Raw genomic sequence first — 19,257 nt, 5'->3', positions numbered from 1 at the left:
GACCCTAGAGGCATGCCGCGTGCAGCTCCTCGAGAGCACTGGCCGACTGGCCAGCATGTGACGCCTCTCGAACGCCTATCAGCGCGAGATGGACCGAGCCGTCGGCGGCACGCAGGCTCCTGGGGGGCCTAGCCGCAATGGCCCTACCCGGCAGCGTGGCGGGACCATCGCCAGCATGTTCGTGGCAGAACGCCCCGTCTACGCCACATCTGTAGAGAAGATCCGTGCCGCCCAGGCGGTGACGGATGAACTGGACAAGTACGAGGGCGACGAGCATCGCCACATGATGGAGCGAGTCCAGCAGTTCCTAGATGCGGCTGCCGCGTTGCACGAAGCCGGCTGCCGTGCTGAAGAGCCCGCGCCGCGGAATGAAGAGCCGCCCCATCACCAAGATCACGGCGCGACATCCCGGACGCCGACTAGCGGCACCTGCGAAAGACGAGGCAACGAGCCGGCGGCTAGCCGAAGCCGAACTCGCCTTTCCATCGAGCGTGACGAAGACGACCGCCCTCGAGCGGTGGAGCGCCGAGGGGCTGGTTCTCTAGATCCCACTCTCTTCACGAAGACATATGACAGTGAACTGTTTGTGTGCCAAATCTATGTGGATGACATTATCTTCGGTTGCACCAACAAGAAATATAGTGATGAATTTGGTTACATGATGCAAGAACAATATCAAATGTCCATGATGGGAGAGCTAAAGTTCTTTATCGGTCTTCAAAACCGTCAGCAACGCAATGACATCTTCATATCTCAAGAAAAATATCTCAAAGATTGCCTGAAGAAGTTTGGAATGCAAGACTGCAAAGGATACACGACGCCAATGCCAACCAAAAGTCATCTAAGCCCTGACGCCAATGGTAAAGATTTCGATCAAAAGGTATACCGCTCCATGATTGTCTCTTTACTTTACTTATGTGCATCTAGGCCAGATATCATGCTTATTGTTTGCATGTGTGCCCGATTCCAAGCGGCACCAAAGGAGTCGCATCACTTAGCTGTGAAGCGAATTCTTCGATATTTGGCTTACACCCCAACACTAGGATTATGGTATCCATAGGGCTCAGAGTTTGATCTGGTTGGATTTTTGGATGCTGATTATGCTGGTGACAAGGTGGATCGCAAGTCTACATCAGGCACATGTCACTTTCTGGGTCGATCTCTTGTCCGTTGGTCTTCAAAGAAGCAGAACTATGTATCACTCTCAACTGCTGAATCTGAATACATCGTTGCTGGATCTTGTTGCGCTCACCTTCTGTGGATGAAGCAAACTCTTAAGGACTATGGCATCCATCTGAAGCATGTGCCACTCTATTGCAATAATGAAAGTGCTATCAAGATTGCCAATAACCAAGTTCAGCACTCGAAGACAAAGCACATTGAAATTCGTCATCACTTCCTCAGAGATCATGTTATGAAAGAAGATATTGATATCATTCACGTCAAGACAGAAGAGCAGTTGGCTGATATCTTCACTAAGCCCTTGGATGAGAAAAGGTTTTGCAAGTTGCGGTGTGAGCTAAATATCTTGGAATCCTCGAATGTCCTGTGATTAGGCACACATCCTAACACTTATGCAGTTTGATGACTTAGATGTGCAACACACGAAGTAATGTATATCTTCAATCAATGAAGACATACACTCTAAGTGTGAATACATAAATGTGGAAATTGACTTCAGAGCGCCACGATAATTGTGCGCCATGTCTGGGTCTAATACTTCCTATACGGTGGGTAACGCCACCACCAAACTCTTATGAAGTGTTTCCTCATGGCGCCATATTTGCAAAGTCTTTGCAATTGATTTAACTTCAACATTAATTTGATTTCGTGATTACTGATTTGGCTTTACTCAGTTATATACATACATACTGTATTCTGTCCTCTACAGCATTCACTTATGGCTATGTCTTCTTGTTTGAATCTTTTGAACTAAGTGAATGTGATCGGACCCTAACCTCTCTATGCTTTCTATCTCAAGCTCTATCTATCCAAATCATATGCATTCTGTTGAAACTGTCAAATGTCTTCTCTGCGTCCTTGTCAGCAGAAGATACAGAGACAAACATTTATATCTAGCTTTAATGACATATCCTTTTTGCCTGAAACCCGGAGAATTCGGAACGACCACCCCGATAATCCAGGCATGCGTGGGGACGTGGAACAATGTTCAATGAGTTCCATGTTCACCACGTGTCCATCAGATGTGAACCGCCAGGGGCACCTGCGTAATTGCGCTGTGCTGTCTCTATCCTTATAAATGCATGTCTCGTCTCGGTCAAAATTCTTCTTCCTCCTTCTCCATCTCTCGCAAACCCTAGCACCTACGCTATCTCTCGACGATGCCGACGACGAAGCGCTTAGCTGCCGCGACATCCTCGACGTCGTCCTCACGCCGGCCGCGGGCCTCATCTTCTCCGCCGTTGCCGTAGGTGTCTTCCGTCACCAAGTTAGGGCACGGGAGATCGAACTGCTCGGCATCCATCTTTGCTTCGTCTAGCAGTTCTTCATGTGGTAATAAAAGTTTACTTTTTACTGTCTTTTTTATCTGATAGATTCATCTCTTTCTACCAAAAGTGGTTTCTAGATCTTCGAACATGAATCTGTCTCTTTCTGCATCTCATATTCTGCCTAGTATATTCACTTATGCTTCTTCACAAGTTAGATTCCTCACTTGTACTTATTCTTGGATTTGTACAACTCTGGAACCAACTCCCATCATATAAGTGAATGTCTTCGCGTTATGAGGTCAATGTCTTCAAACTGATTTATCTTCAAAATCTTCTGAGAATGCATATGACCTCTTCCCCTTCCCTCGCACCTTTAATGCTGTCACAGGTACATGTCCATGGGAGAATCCCTTGGTTCTCATAGTCTGCATTCGTTTGCAGAATCTTGCAGAGTCACATCAACTCACCTGAAGCAAGTTCCTGTCAGTCCAGCCGTTTGAAGCCATTGCGCGTACTGAAGCCTTTCAGTTTACACTTCATGGCAACTGGAAAGTCTGCAAGAAAGGGAGGCAGACAGCGTCGTGGTGACACTTCCCAGAACTTACCTCCTGATTTGCACGAGATGTACAAAACTGATCCAGAAGAAACCTATACTGAACGCAAGAATCTAATCCAATGGATTCGAAGATATTGGGCAGAAGAATGGTTCAGATATCGCTTCATCACCAAAGAATATGCAGAGAAGAATGCCATCAAGGCACCCTGGAGTGATATTCTGTATAGAAATCTTCCACCCAGGACTCAGGCTGAAGTTATTGAGCAAGGCTTCTATCCTTGCATGGTGCGGGGACCACATCCTGAGAATGCTGACCCGTCTTCACTACTCTGGTGTCATGAAGACAGTCTGTTCAAGCGCAACTACCAGTTCGCCAAAGACTCAACTGCAAAGAACAAGAAGGAACTAGGGCTTAACTTCAACCCTGGTCCCTCCTTACCTCGGGACAATGGCACCTGTGAAGCCAATGAAAACAGGATTGGCCCCTTCTACAACCTTGCTGGTCTCATCACTCACATTACTATTCAAGGTGCCAAAGTGGATCATTCTGATGATGATGCTGACATCGACAAAGCTCCAGCTCCTGCTCCAAAGCCTAAGAAGCAAAAGAAGACTACAACTTCAAAATCATCTGCTACTCCAAAAGCTTCAAGAGTGAAGCCATTGGCAACTGCCCCTTCTGCTCCAAGCAATAACTCTGAAGATCTCTCTAGCATCTCCAAGATGCGTGAGAAGCCACAGAAGACATCAGTTCAGAAACTGAGTCATGCACTGACGCCTGCTGCCATTCTGAGGAATGAATCTGAACCCATTGACTTGTCTTCTGATGAAGAATTTGGTGAAGATGCTCTGGAGCAGCTGATCAAGAGCAAGCAAGAGGCGGCGATCTTCAACGATCTACCCCTCTTTGATGTAAACATTCTGAAGAACTTCATTGATGAGTGGTTTGATAATCAAGATCTCAGCTTTGATGACCTTCAGCTTCCAATTGGCGTCAGCGTTGCTTTCTAAGGCGCCATTGCTCCAGAGCTTGCTCTGGCTCAGCGCATAGTTGAACTGAAGCGAAAGATAGACTTCGAGAAGGAACAGTTCAAGAAGCATGTAGCCAGGCTGAATGTGGCTGATGTGCAAACGTTCAAGGTGATGCTTAATGACCTCAAGGAGTCGTTTCGAAAGAAACGTGAGGAAGCCAAAGGCTCAAGAGAGTGCATGAAAGCACTCGCTGACAATGCGTTCAAGCCTACAATGAAGCTGAAAAGCGAAAAGCACTTGGACGCCCTGGCATTGACCCCTCCATGGCTGCCAAGAAAAAGAAGTCATCTGAAGACAACACTGAAGCACCACGGCAGGAAGAACCACACATTGTCTTCCCTGCCAGCATGCACGGCTCGAAGCCCAAGGCTCCTTCAGTGGCTTCTGAACATAAGAAAACCAAGGCAGCCGAAGCCGAAGCCAGGAAACGGAAAACCAAGTGCACCACTGATGAAGCACCACCCCCTAAGAAGAGAAAGATCAAGAAGAAAGATCGGGCTGCTCCTACAGAGCCCCTTGTTGTTGAACCCCTTGCTTTGTTCCCCCTTCGCTGCAAACCAAGAGCGTCAAATGATTGTTCATGAGCCTGCTTCCATAGAGGCTCCTAAAGCTCAAGAAGTTCCAGTCATCGACCCCATCGTGACTGAAGACATTGTTCCAGATGATGTAGTTCTTCCTCAGATAGAGCGCCCAACGGCATCATCGCCTGTTCAAATGAACAGTGAGCTTATCAGTATTGGTCGTCCTTTGACGCCAATCTCGCAAGATGCATCATGGGCTGATCGTCCCCAGCAAGCTACCCCACATCAAGACTCACCAAGTACACCCCAACCGTCTAGTGTGCCCGTCATCAGCCCCATGTCCAATGATGACAACTACATGGAGACATCACCATCACCAAAGGCGTCGCCTGTATTCCATCGTCTTCGCAAAGGCCTGAGGCCATCCGTCTCCATGACCACCATCATAGAAGAGGGCTCCAACTTGTCTAGTTCAGTGGCACGTCAAGTGTTCTCTGAAGACAATCCTTCTGTGATAGTCCCTGTGTCTGAAGCCAATGCTGCTAAAGACCCTCCGGCTGCATCAGCCGGAGCAACACAAGTAGAAGAGCATGTCGCTACTCCCCCTACAACTCAAGAAGAAGTTAATGAAGAGAACCAGTCTATGCCAGAACCTCCAGCTACTCTAGTGGAGGGTGAGAATACTGAGGCTGCCATAAATGACATTCCTGAAGCCAATGAAGCCAATGTGGAGCCTACATTGGCCAATGCACCAGTGGCCAATGAAGCTAATGAAGCCCATGAAGCAGATGAAGTCAATGCCGCACCTGACACAAATCTGCACCCCGAAGTCAATGCCACTGCTCCTGTTCCGCCTCCAAGGCCACACACTATCGAGCAAGCATACAACTATGGCCAGCTTGTCACTGTTAGATGGCCTATTCTGATTCCTCCACCTGCTGCTGGTCCTCAGTTTGATTACCATGTCGAGCACAGGCCTCAGGTTCAGAAGCCAAAGCCAAGACTGCCCAGATTTCCAGGTACTGCCACTTCACCAGGATCTTTCAATGTCAACGGCTTCATTGCAGACAACACCTTCTTCGATAGCGAGAAGAACCCCTACACCAAGCCAAAGATTTCATCTGATCGGTTCTGGAGTTATCAGCAGCGCAGCTATTATTCATGCATTCTGTACAACCAAGGCCGCATATTTCCGCATATGCGCCTTGATACTGAAGCCATAGCTGGCCTGCCCTGCTTAGAAGAAGCTCTCGATTGCTTCAGAGAGGCTGGCTTACTGCATTTTGTCACAGATAAGGAGCACTAGAATGAAGAATTGCTGCTTCAATTCTACGCCACTCTTCATATCAGAGGCTACAACAGGGATCCTAAGACTTGGGTCCTTGAGTGGATGACTGGAAATGTCCATCACGAAGCCAAAGCATTTGATGTCATTGAGCTTACTGGTCTTCCCACTCCAGGTGAACTCTATGAGCCTGGTTGTCAGCTTCACACTGCAGCTGTGGAAAGCATCTTTCACAAGCCAGAATCCTACATGAGCCAGATGCTTAGTATGATGAAGCCATTGCCTCCAGATGCAGAATATCCTACGGAGTTCTTTGTTGAAGACCTTGAGTATCTGCCACGCACAATCTATCACATCATTGGGCGAACTCTCTGGCCTATCAAAGGACATTCTCCAAAGGCTAAGCTAGAAGGTGCAATGAAGACATTGGTCTTCCATATTCTTCATGGCAAATGCTTCAATGCACAAGATTTCTTCATCCGCCAACTTGCTGCATCAGGATCTGACATTTTTGGATTGAAGTTCTATGCTCCATGGATCATGCGTCTGATCAAGCTTCACACTGCCTTCAACTATCAGCCATCTGCACGCAACCACATTGTCTTCTTGCCAGATGTCGATATGTCTATTGAAGCCATCTATCCAGAGCATGACAAAGAGCCACTTTATCTTCATAACGTTGATCGTCAGAGCTTCACTCAGCCCATTGAAGGTGTGCTGGCTGCCACTCGTGTCTATCCTTTGGCTGGTACTACACGTGCACCTCACTGTGCCCCAACCGAAGCCACTAACAACACAATTGCTCAACGGCCTCGAAAGTGATCTCGTGTTCTCAATGATCGAGAGCTTCTCATTGGCCTGCATCAGAAACAGGATAGGCATCATGATTGACTCAAGCGCCAGATGCAGAGCATCATGACTGACGTCAATTGCATTCGCAACCTTGCAACCAAGAATGCCCGCGCATGAAACCTGTCGACGCACGTGGAAAGGGCTGACGCTTATGTGTGCTGAGGAAGATCTTCAGGATGATGGCTTCTCAGAATGATTCAAGTTTGATTCCACTCTGCCCGGAAATGTTGTTCTACGATGCACTCCATCTCTTGAAGACTCAGAATACTCCTCTTCTGCTGCAACTGTGAATGCTCGTGTGATCGATGATCAAGATGATGCTACTTCGCCACCTCCAACAGCATCGACACTGCTCCAAGTTTGTATGCACTGCCAAACCTCGACAACAACCCTGCATCTTCTCCCACTCCGTCTAGGAACGAGTAGAGGCTCAATGTCTTCAACCCTTTTTGGTCCTTACTGACAAAAGGGGGAGAAGCTATGAGTTGATAGTCTTCAAGCGGGTTCATATGGGCGGTTGCACTATATTTTGCCTAGTGTTTACAACTCTTGCTTTTGATACATTTGGTTCTCTGAGTTGTAACACTTAAACTTATTTGTGATGCGATGATAAATTCCGCACCTTATTAACAGGCCAATGTCTTACACTTCTACTATCCACTGATAATAACCAACTTGTCGCATGCTTACGTCATACTCTTTTACATGAGTTTTCCTTTTTACACACAACATTCATGCGATACCCTGCCAGGACACGGCACAACAGAGACAAAGGCGCAGACGTGCAGCAGGGCCCCACTCAAAGGTTTATCTTTAGATTAAGCCCCTGTGTAAACCTTCTTTATTGTCTCTTGTTGCTTAACATCCCATGGGTACTCAATACACCCACAAGGGATACTGGCGTTATTAGCATTTCGCCACGACAGAATAATGCACGTACCTGGAAATACATGGTTCATAATAAAGGGCGTTACTCAGCCCAATATATGTTATAAAGTCCGAATACCCTCGGGAGTGTTCGGCGTCGTGAGTTTGGACTTATATGCATCATCTCCGAATCATGCCTTTGGTCAAATGTTGGGTTTGCCCAGCTCCTGGGTTTGCTACCTTACGTTCCGTTTTTATCGGCTAAGGCGGCCAAAGGAGAACTACTGCGATTGTGCCCTGGTTATTCCAGATGAGCACCTCAGTAGAGAAAGCCGAAAACTGACTGTCATGATATAGCGAGAGACTGGTCAACCACTCGAGGACTCATCGGAATCTTTAAGGTTCCTCCGCATTAACGAAGGGTCATTCCATGATCATGTACACACGCACACGTATCGGAATGCACGCGAAGGTACCAGGGGCTACATAGTAGCCCCACCGTCAAACTCCTATGGCTAAGTGAAGGTGTTAAAGCTATATAGTCCGGTTGCCTAGTTCGACATGCGATCACCTCCTTAACGGACCAAGACGTTGGATCAAGTGTGATTACACATTTTTGCGAACACCCCCACATTGTATGTGTGGGGGCTGAAGCCAACGACTGCAACTTTCAGGTTACATATACATCAAACGGCCGCACAGGAGGCACAAAAACTCTTTCGGGCGAAAGTATAAACATAGCATCTATAATTAAAATACAATTGTTTTTACAACGAAACGATTTGTCACTCGAACATGACATTCTTCAAGCACTGAGCCTCTATTAAACGAGCACCTTCTATTACCTTCTCCAAGTAGTGCTCTGCTGGATCTTGGCTTCCCGCCGGATTCTTGGTTGCAATGATGGTGGCCTCCATATCTGTCCAATATGTTTTAACACGGGCAAGATGTAAGTGCATCTAGTGCCACCCCTAGTTTGGTTTTGGAGTATTGACGACAAACGTGGTTGAGGGACTAATGTGTTTGTGAGAATTGCTAGATAACACAGGTAGTAGTCCCTCCTTGATTCGGTTTACCTACCGGAGATGACCCCTTAAAATGTATGAAGACATTGAAGATAATGGTGGTACGTGAAGATATTCACATTGAAGACTATGACAGAAGAAGACATTGAGTGAAGACTATGGAGCATGAAGACTTAGTAGTTTTGTTGTTTCTTTTCTTCTTTGTTGAGTCATAGGAACCACCGCAGTGTTAAGTGGGGTCCAAGTGAACAAAGTCAGAGTGACTGAAGTGATGCTCAACCAAAATCCTATGTCTTCGAGCGAAGACAATGAGAGCAAATCTTATCCAGAGTCGGATAAGTCAGCTTTACTTGTAGCCCAAGTCAAGCTGTCACGTGTGTATGAAATCTGACCGTTGTGACACGTGTCAGTTCCTTAGTGACCCAGGGTCATTTCGGACAAATCAGGTCGGGTTGCCTAGTGGCTATAAATAGCCCACCCCCTACACCATAAATTGGTGGCTACTCAGAATTAGTGCACGGCTTTTGTCGTTGAGAGCAACCCACCTTTGAAGAGTTTGAGAGAGAAATCCTTGTGAGGACAAAGCCCAAAACACCCAAAGCCCAAAGAGTGTTTGGCATCACTGAAGTCTTTCTGTCCGCGTGATCTAAAGACTTGTTACACTTGAGGACTGTGAATCCTCCAGCCGGTTAGGCGTCGCGTTCTGAGCATCAAGAGTAATTGTGGATCGCCGGTGAACGAAGTCTGTGAAGGTTTGGAAGTCTACCTTGAAGACTTACCAGAGTGATTGGGCAAGGATTGTGTGTCCTTAGCTCAAGGGGAATAAGGTGAAGACACGGTCAGCCTCCCTAACCAAACGTACAGTTGTCACAGCAACTGGAACTGGTCGAACAAATCCTTGTCTTCACAACACACTGGTTCTATATCTTACTCTCCTTACTTACAGTTTGTCTTTGTGAAGTCATTGCTTGATTGCTCTGCCTGTTTGACTTCACTGTGTGACTACTTGTCCCGATTGGCTTCATACTATCTTCCATCCTGATCCTACTACCCAGCTGCTATCAGTCATCATGCTTTAGTTTCATACTTGTCTGACTATGGCTTGTCTAGTGTAGTTCATCTTCCGCTGCATGTTTATAGGTCCAGTTTTCGTGTTTGTCTTCGAAACTTTCATGTTTTGAAGACTTTCATAAAAATCGCCTATTCACCCCCCTCTAGTCGATAACTAGCACTTTCACAAGAGCCATCCGTGCACCCTCTATGCACTCCGACCTCTTCATGGCATCGATTCGTGATACGGCACCAAGGAATTTTTGCACTAAACCAAAATAACTGTCCGGCTTCGTTCCCTATGGCCATAGATGGTCTATTACAGACCTCATCGCAAGACCGGACAACCTATGGAGCTCGGCCACAGCGGCCATCCTTTCACTCAATGGCAACGGGCGCGTTGGACCACTGAATTGCGACTAGAACAGCCTTTCCACTTCATTATCCTTTTTATCCTCGAAAAACTTGGCCGCATCAGCCGTACTCTTTGCCAGATTTGCATACGCGTCTGCAGGGCTCCAGCGCCGATCCAGAGGAGCATACTTTGGATCTAAGAACTTCATCCGCAACAAATAGGGCCTTCCAGCCGCGATTTCTCTGGCCTGTCAAAGCTCCTCCCGCGCATCCCTAATTTCGGAACGCATCTCCTTGGCCGCATCAAGGGCCTTCTTCAAGTCAGCCGATGTCGCCTGATTCTCTTTCTCAAGGAGCTCATACCGGCCGGTAGCGTTTTTCAGCTCCATAGCCATCTCGGCTATTTTATCTTTGCTTCGGCGATGAGAAGCCTGTTCGGCTCTCAACTCTTCGACCGCCTTTAGGGCAGGCACATTGCTGGCCCGGGCTTGCTCCTTGGCTAGGGCAAGCTCCGCCCTCAGGGCCTCCACGGCAGCAGCTCCGCCTGCAGTCGAAGCATATCAGATTAACATTATGCTCCTCCTAAATACTTCCCATAAAAATAAGGAAAGCAGAGCACATACTTTGTGACTCGTTAAGTCGCTCGTTCACAAGTGTGATGTCGGCATCCACAACTTCAATCTTTTGCCTCAGTTCGGCGACTTCAATGGACCGGTCGGCCACCGGACCCTTAGCCACCTGCGCATGAATTCAGTGTGATCATTACTTAAGAATGTGATCCTCTGTTTGCCGCCTAGGGCTAGCAACCAGAGTCTCAGGGGCTACTATCTATATGGAGCACACCTAGCGCGTGCGCCACAACCAAAATTTATGAATTTTATTACATACCTCAAAGCCTTTGAGCAGGCTCGTAAAAGCTTTGTTCAACCGGCTTGTGGCGGATGAAATCTTCTCAAGCACCGTGCTCATTAATGAACGGTGATCCTCCGAGAGAGCAGCTTGCTCCAGAAGGCCCGTCAGCGTGTCCGGCCGGTCGCCAAACTATGTCGGACCCTTCTTATCTCCCCCCATGGGAGCCGAATGCTCCAAGCTCAGGGCGGCCGAAGTATTAGCTTTGGGCCTCGGCAAATTTGGATTTCTCCGTGACAACACCTCGGGGTCGCCCGCCCCATGAGGCGGAGAGGCAGGTGGGGTGTCACTCTCCATCATCTCCAGAAGAAGATCCCCCGAAGATGAACTCTGTCGAGAAGAGCTGCTAGCCGGACAGCAAAGAATGGATCCTGGTTATTATTCTCGGAGGAGGAAGTAGTAGCTTTGTATTTACGATTAACTTACAGCATGGCTGAGGGCTGGCCCGTTTGCGGGCATGGCACGGTGAGGACGCCCTTCGGGGCAGGGCCCCTTGGTGAAGTTTTCTTCCCTTGTCTCGGAACCTCCGTCTCCAAGTCTTCGGAGGCGGCCCTCTTCTTCCCGCGGGGGGAGGAGACCGTAGATTCCCCTCCCCGACTATCCGCCTTCGTGGAGGTAGTAATTCCCGCGGTTTAGATGTGCAATGTGTGAAGCTCTGCTTCTCTGTTCTTCCCTTCGTCTTTCCCTGAGGGCACTTGACTTAGCACACGACTAAGCATCCTGGCTATGGCAGGACTAGGCGAGCCTTCGGGAAGAAGGCCGGACACCTGATTCTCTCCGCCTTTCTGAGCCATTCCTGGCCGCGGTTGGTTTTCATAACAATGTTATGATAAATATAAACAAAGTGTTCGGTTTCTGGGTTACTTACTTGGGTATCTGGGCGGTTGCAGCTCAGGCCCGTGTCCTTGGTGGTGTCTGGACACTTTACTTGTGGTCCGAAGAATAACTTACACATCCCTTCGAGCATCATGCCGAAGAAGTGCAGAATAGTCTGCGGACCTTCTGGGTTGAACTCCCACATCCGGAGAGGCCGACGTTTGCACGGCGAGATACGTCGGACTAGCATTACCTGAATTACGCTAACAAGACTAATGTCCCTCTCAAGAAGCTCCCGAATGCGGCTCTGCAATGTTGGTACATCATTAGCAGGCCCCCAATCCAGTCCCACGTTGGCCCATGACGCCAGTTGAGGCAGAGGCCCCGAACGGAAGTCGGGGGCAGCCACCCACTTTGTGCCTCTGGGAGCCACGACGTAAAACCACCTCCGCTGCCATAGATCGGATACCTCCGGGAAGAAGCCCTCTGGCCACGGGGCGTCGGTGTTCCTGCTTATTGCAGCGCCTCCGCACTCCGCGTGTCGCCTGATAATCCCCAAGTGCGGGGAATCATCGTAGAAATTCCCAAAGGTGGAAGTGATAAGTATGGAGTGTCGAACCCACAAGGAGCCAAAGGTAAGATCAATAGTCTCTCAAGCCCTATCTGCCACTGATATGACTCTACGTGGACCGAACGTTTGCTTCCAACTAGAAACAAGAAATAAAATTGTGTTGTGGGTATAAAGAGGATAACTTTGTATGATATCGGAGAGCTAAAATATAAAAGTAGGTGCTATTATCATAAAGTTAGAATATATTACTAAATAATATAGATAGCGAGTGTGGAATAATGGTGGATCGGTGTGCGGAATTGTCCTAGGCAATTGTTAACAAGACCGATAGTCGTCATTGGAATTTCATATGAGGGAGAGGCATAAGCTAACATACTTTCTCTACTTGTATCATATGCACTTATGATTGGAACTCTAGCAAGCGTCCGCAACTACTAAAGATCATTAAGGTAAAACCCAACCATAGCATTAAAGCATCAAGTCCTCTTTATTCCCATACGCAACAACCCCCTTACTCGGGTTTGTGTTTCAGTCACTCACCAACCCACTATAAGCGAATCATGAACGTATTGCAACACCCTACAGCGGGAATCCCTCACGCTTGCGCGACAAGGAGGGCACCATAGGACAGCACCATAATAAAACATACAACTCGTACCAATCTAGACCATCAATCAACCCAAGGACAAAAGATATCTACTCAAAACATCATAGGATGGCAACACATCATTGAATCATAATATGCGGCATAAAGCACCATGTTCAAGTAGGGATTACAGCGGGGTGCGGGAGAGTGGACCGCATAGAAGAGATGAGGATGGTGATGTTGATGAAGACGATCACCGCGGCGATGATTCCCCTCCCGATGGCACTCCGATGCCACCAAGAGAGAGGAGGAGAGGTTCTCCCCCTTGTGCTTCCACCTCCATGGCTTTCCCCCTCTGGTCCTTGGCCTTCATGGTGATGATGGCCCCTCCGAGATCCTCCTCCATGGCCTCCGGTGATGATGGCCCCCTCCGGCAGGGTGACAGAGAGGGCCTTGATTGATTTCTCGGGGCTACAGAGGCTTGCGGCAGCGGAACTCCCGATCTAGGTTATTTCCCGAAGGTTTCTGTATTTATTGGACTTTTTGGCGTTGGTTTCACGTCAGGAGGGGTCTCTGGGCTGTCCACGAGATAGGGGGTGCGCGCTAGGGGGGTGGGCGCGCCCCCCACTCTCTGGGCAGCCCGAGACTCTTCTAGCCCATCTCCAATGGTCTATGATCTTCTTTTGGTCCATAAAAAATCCTCAAAAATTGGCACGTCAATTGGACTCCGTTTGGTATTCCTTTTCTGTAAAACTCAAAAACAAGGAGAAAACAAAAACTGGCCCTCGGCTCTAGGTTAATAGGTTAGTCCCTAAAATCACATAAAATGACATATAAATGCATATAAAACATCATAGATGGATAATATAATAGCATGAATATTTCATAAATTATAGATACGTTGGAGACGTATCAGCATCCCCAAGCTTAATTCCTGCTCGTCCTCGAGTAGGTAAATGATAAAAGAAATAATTTATGAAGTGTGAATACTAGCAGGTGCACAACTTTGATCAAATATAATTTCAATCACCTTTTCTAGCATCATTATGTGTCATAATAGTAGCTTATCTGATAAAACTTTTCATGATCAAGTACCAATCTATTCACAATGTCAAGTATGGTTCAGAAACTTCACGGAGAACTAACAAACTATAATCTCATTCATTGAAGCAATTGCAATTTATCATAACATCAGAAAGAGTCAAGAATATAGCTTTTCAGCAAGTCCACATACTCAACTATCATATAGTCTTCTACAATTGCTAACACTCACGCAATACTCGTGGTTATGCAGTTTCAACTGGACACTGAGAAAGATAGGGGCTTATTGTGTTTCCTCCCAACGTATTCACCTTTAGGTGATGTCAACAATAATAGCTCATGCTAACTTACATCCAATTGGATATATATATATATATCATGATCTTTCAAACATGAGGAGCTTGCCAAAGGATAAAATGAAAAAGGGAAAGGTGAGGATCACCTTGACTCAAACATAAAGTAAAAACATAAAGTAAAAGATAGGCCCTTTGTAGAGGGAAGCAGAGGTTCTCATGTGCGTTTAGGGTTGGATGCATAAAATCCTAATGCAACAGACCGTCACTTTATACTGCCCCTTGTATGTGGACCTGTATTATGCAATCCGTCGCTTTTATTGCTTCCACAACAAGATCGTATAAAGCTTATTTTCTCTGCACTAATAAGTCATACATATTTAGATAGAAATTTTTAATGCCTGCAACATGACAACTTACTTGAAGGATCTTACTCAATCCATAGGTAGGTATGGTGGACTCTCATGGCAAAACTGGGTTTAAGGATATTTGGAAGCACAAGTAGTATCTCTACTTGGTGCAAGGAATTTGGCTCGCATGAGGGGGAAAGGCAAGATCAACATATTTGGAAGGTCAATGATAATATTACTTTAACTGAGATGTGAGAAAACATAAACCATTATGTTGTCTTCCTTATCCAACATCAACTCTTTTAGCATGTCATACTTAATGACTGCTTCACAATCATAAAAGATGTCCAAGATAATATATTTGTATGTGAACCTCTCTTTCCTTATTACTTCCTATTAATTGCAACGATGACCAAAACTATGTTTGTCAACTCTCAACAACTTTTATGCCTCATACTCTTTATATGTGAAGTCATTACTATCCATGTTATAAGCATATGAAACATATATAAATTCAGATTTATGACATTCAATTCATTCCCCCATTTACTCATAGGATATACATGAAGCACATGAGTAAATGACAAACTACTCCAAAAGATATGAGTGAGGGACACTGAGTAGTCAAATAATTAACTAGCCATGGGAGGGTTCCTTTTTTATTCAATAAATCATATTCAATGACTTTATTCAAACAGCAAGTAAAATTGAAAATATGCTCCAAGCAAAACACATATCATGTGACAAATAAAAATATAGCTCCGAGTAAGGTATATCGATAGTTTTGAAGACGAAAGAGGGGATGCCTTCCGGGGCATCCCCAAGCTTAGGCGCTTGAGTCTTCCTGGAATACTACCTTGGGGTGCCTTGGGCATCCCCAAGCTTAGGATCTTCCCACTCCTTATTCTCCTCATATCGATATCTCACCCAAAACTTGAAAACTTCAATCACACAAAACTTAATAGAACTTCATGAGATAGGTTAGTATGATAAAGAGTAAACCATTCACTTTGGTAATGTAAAAGACAAGGTTCATAATTGTTTTCACATAATTCCTACTGTACCATATCATTTCTACAATTTATATTGAGAAATATAAGCCATAGAAACTAGAAAATAAGCAAACTATGCAATGAAAACAGAATCTGTCAGAAACAGAATAGTCTGTAATGATCTGAGCGATAACCATACTTATGCTACTCCAAAAATTATGAAATAAATTGGTGGACGTGAGGAATTTGTCTATTAATCTTCTGCAAAAATAATAAACTCAAAAGCACTCTTCTGTAAAAAATTACAGCTAATCTCGTGAGCGCAAAGTTTCTGTTTTTTACATCAAGATCACATTAACTTTCACCCAAGTCTTCCCAAAGGTCTTACTTGGCACTTTATTGAAAAAAACTATAAAACATGATTACTACAGTATCTTAATCATGTAGACACACAAAAACAGTAAGGGAAAATATTGGGTTGTCTCCCAACAAGCGCTTTTCTTTAATGCCTTTTAGCTAGGCATGATGATTTCAATGATGCTCGCATAAAAGATAAGAGTTGAAACATAAAAAGAGCATCATGAAGAATATGACTAGCACATTTAAATCTAACCCACTTCATATACCTAGGGATTTTGTGAGTACACAATTTATAGGAACAAAAGTCAACTAGCATAGGAAGGCAAAACAAGTATAACTTCAAAACTTTAAGCACATAGAGAGGAAACTTGATATTATTACAACTCCTACAAGCACATATTCCTCCCTCATAATAATTTTTAGTAGCATCAAGGATAGCAACTTTGTTCTCATACTCAATTGGAACCTCTTCCGAAATAGTGGAATACTAACTAAAGTTGACACTCTTCTAAATCCACTTTCATAAATATCGTACAAAGATTCAACACCCTCCAAGATAGTGGGATCACTAATTCCTAAAGTTGACACTATTCCAAACCCACTTTAAATTATAGTACTATTCATACTACAAGAGATATAAGTGAAGTTCCTGGAGGATTTTACAATTAATATAGACTAGCCAATATCCAAGCTCAAAATATATAAGTGAAGCGCATGAAGCATTCTATAAAACCATACTCAAACGATTTAAGTGAAGCCAGGGGCGGAGCCAGAATTTGAACATGAGGGGGGCAAAACACTATTTTGACGTAAAAGATTGTATATCACCATATGTTAAACTCTCAATCATAGCGTCGATGATAAAGCATAGAATTATGGTTCATAACTACACTAAAAATGATAAATCTCAACAAACTGTTGGAACTTGAAGTTGAAGCAATTGGTTCAAAAAAGTACGGAAAAACTAACGCCCACACGTGTGGGCGTTTGCACATCGCCCACACGCCTCCATCACCACTTATTTTGCCACGTATGAACAGATGACATCAGCAGAAATCTTTTTGGTTTTTGGCTTAAAATGTTTTATCTCCTAAATAAAAAAGCGAATTAAAAATCTGTTTTCACCATTAAATCCGTCTCGACGAGATCTTTAAAACTAGACCCCATGTTGATATGTTTCGACGATTTTTTTTCTCAAAAGTTGCCATGATGTTTACACTATAGTTGCCATGGTGCTTAAACTAAAGTTGCCATGTGGCAATTTTAGTTTGTAGATCATGGCAATTTTAGTTTTTGATGATGGCAATTCCAGTACTTTGATCATAAAAATATTTTGTTGCATGAACCATGGCAATATTGAGTGCATGTATCATGACAATTTTAGTTTATGGTGCATGGCAAGTCTGGTTTCTTAATTCCATTTTATAATATGTCAAAATGTACTTTTTAATATGGAAGAAAATAGTTGAAACATAACATGGCAACTTTAGTGTAAACATCGTGTCAATTCATGTGCAATAGGCATGGCAATTTTTAACCAAAAAAAATTCATCGAAATATATTGATATGAGATCTAGTTTTGAAGATCTCGTCGCGAGGGATTTAATGGTGAAAACGGATCTTCAATCAGATTTTTCATTTAAGAGATAAAACATTTTAAAAACTAAAAATCCAAAATGATTTCCGCATGCATGCATGCGGTGACATGGCGTAGTCTGTATGTTATAGAGCGTGTGGGCGGGTTTAGCTTCCATCACACGTGTGGGCGTTAGCGTTGTCCAAAAATTATTTACCCCATGAGTAGTTGTTATCTTTCACTTCATCTTTAACTACTCTAAAAAAGATGCATAATTACTAAAATAATTTACTATTTTATATGAAGCATTAATTAAGTACATTAAGTTTGTAAGTTTTAAAAAAATCCTATTACTATCGTTCCAAAATAATTTGATTTTTAGGTCGATCCTATGTCAGACTTCTTCAAATTTGTGGAAAAGTATACCAATGTTTGAACACCAAATTAGTTTTTTTAGAACCTTCGAAAAAAACCATGCTATGTACATTTTTATGTAGATCTTATCATATATTTTATAAATTTGATCAAATGTACGTTACTCAACAAACGTAGAACTATAATTAGTTTGAAACGGTAGGATGTATATGTAGTGTGCCTGCATCTGTTCTGCTCACCGGCGTCTACCCATATTTAATCCACCTGCGTTTAGCCCTCCCCGCACGTCCACAGAAGACTGTAGATCAATGGACGGTATTGTTGCCGTGACGAGTAGCGGCCAACGGCAATGGTGAATGCCCTAGCCGCTAGTAGGACACGCTGATGACAAGCAGCGACGACGGCGGCGAAAGCCTCAGCAGATGTGCAGCATACCCGTACGTCCGCACATATCAATCGATCGATCTGATTGATCGATCTCAATGGATTAGACACTGCCCCATCGAAAGATAATAGCCAGCCACAACCACCGTACATGGGTTATTGGGTTATGTGGGCTTCTCTACTTCGGTGATGTTTCGGTTAATTGCTAATATGGGCTGGGCTAATTATGCAATTAGTTCCGACCATTAGGCATATACAGTACATACTATCTACAGAATTGTTGAGGGGGGTGAGCGATTGGCAGGGGTCTGACCCCTGCTCGCCCCTCCCTGTCTCCGCCCCTGAGTGAAGCACAAAGAGCAATTCTATAAGATCATACTTAAAAGATATAAGTGAAGCACATGAAGTATTCTATAAATCAATGAAGAGATATCTCATACTAGCATGATTCTTAAAGAAAAACAAAAACACAAAGGACAAAAATCATGTGAACAAAACAAAAACCGAGGTATACCGATATTTGTTGAATAAGAAAGATGGGATGCCAACCGGGACATCCTCAAGCTTACATGCTTGAGTATCCTTTGAAATATTTACTTGGGGTGCCCTGGGCATCCCCAAGCTTTAACTCATGTCTCTCTTTATTCTTCTCACATCGGTAACTCCTCGTTCTTCAAACACTTCATTCACAAAAACTTAAACAAAAACTTGTGAGATCCGTTAGTGTAATAAAGCAAACTACCACTTTAAGGTACTGTAATTAACTCATTCTTTGTTTATATTGGTGTTAAACCTACTGTATTCCAACTTCTATATGGTTCATACCCTTACATACTAGCCATTGATGCATCAAAATAAGCAAACAACACACAAAAAAACAGAATCTATCAAGAACAGGACAGTCTGTAGTAATCTGGAAGTTTAGTAAAATTCTGTAACTCCAAAAATTATGAAACAAATTTGAAAATTTGAAAAATTTGTACAGAAGTAATGTGCAAAAAGTTTCAGACCC

The sequence above is a fragment of the Triticum aestivum genome, chromosome 5B (assembly GCF_018294505.1).
Source record: "Triticum aestivum cultivar Chinese Spring chromosome 5B, IWGSC CS RefSeq v2.1, whole genome shotgun sequence".
Classification (NCBI taxonomy): domain Eukaryota; kingdom Viridiplantae; phylum Streptophyta; class Magnoliopsida; order Poales; family Poaceae; genus Triticum; species Triticum aestivum.
Note: the sequence above shows the minus strand (reverse complement) of the source record.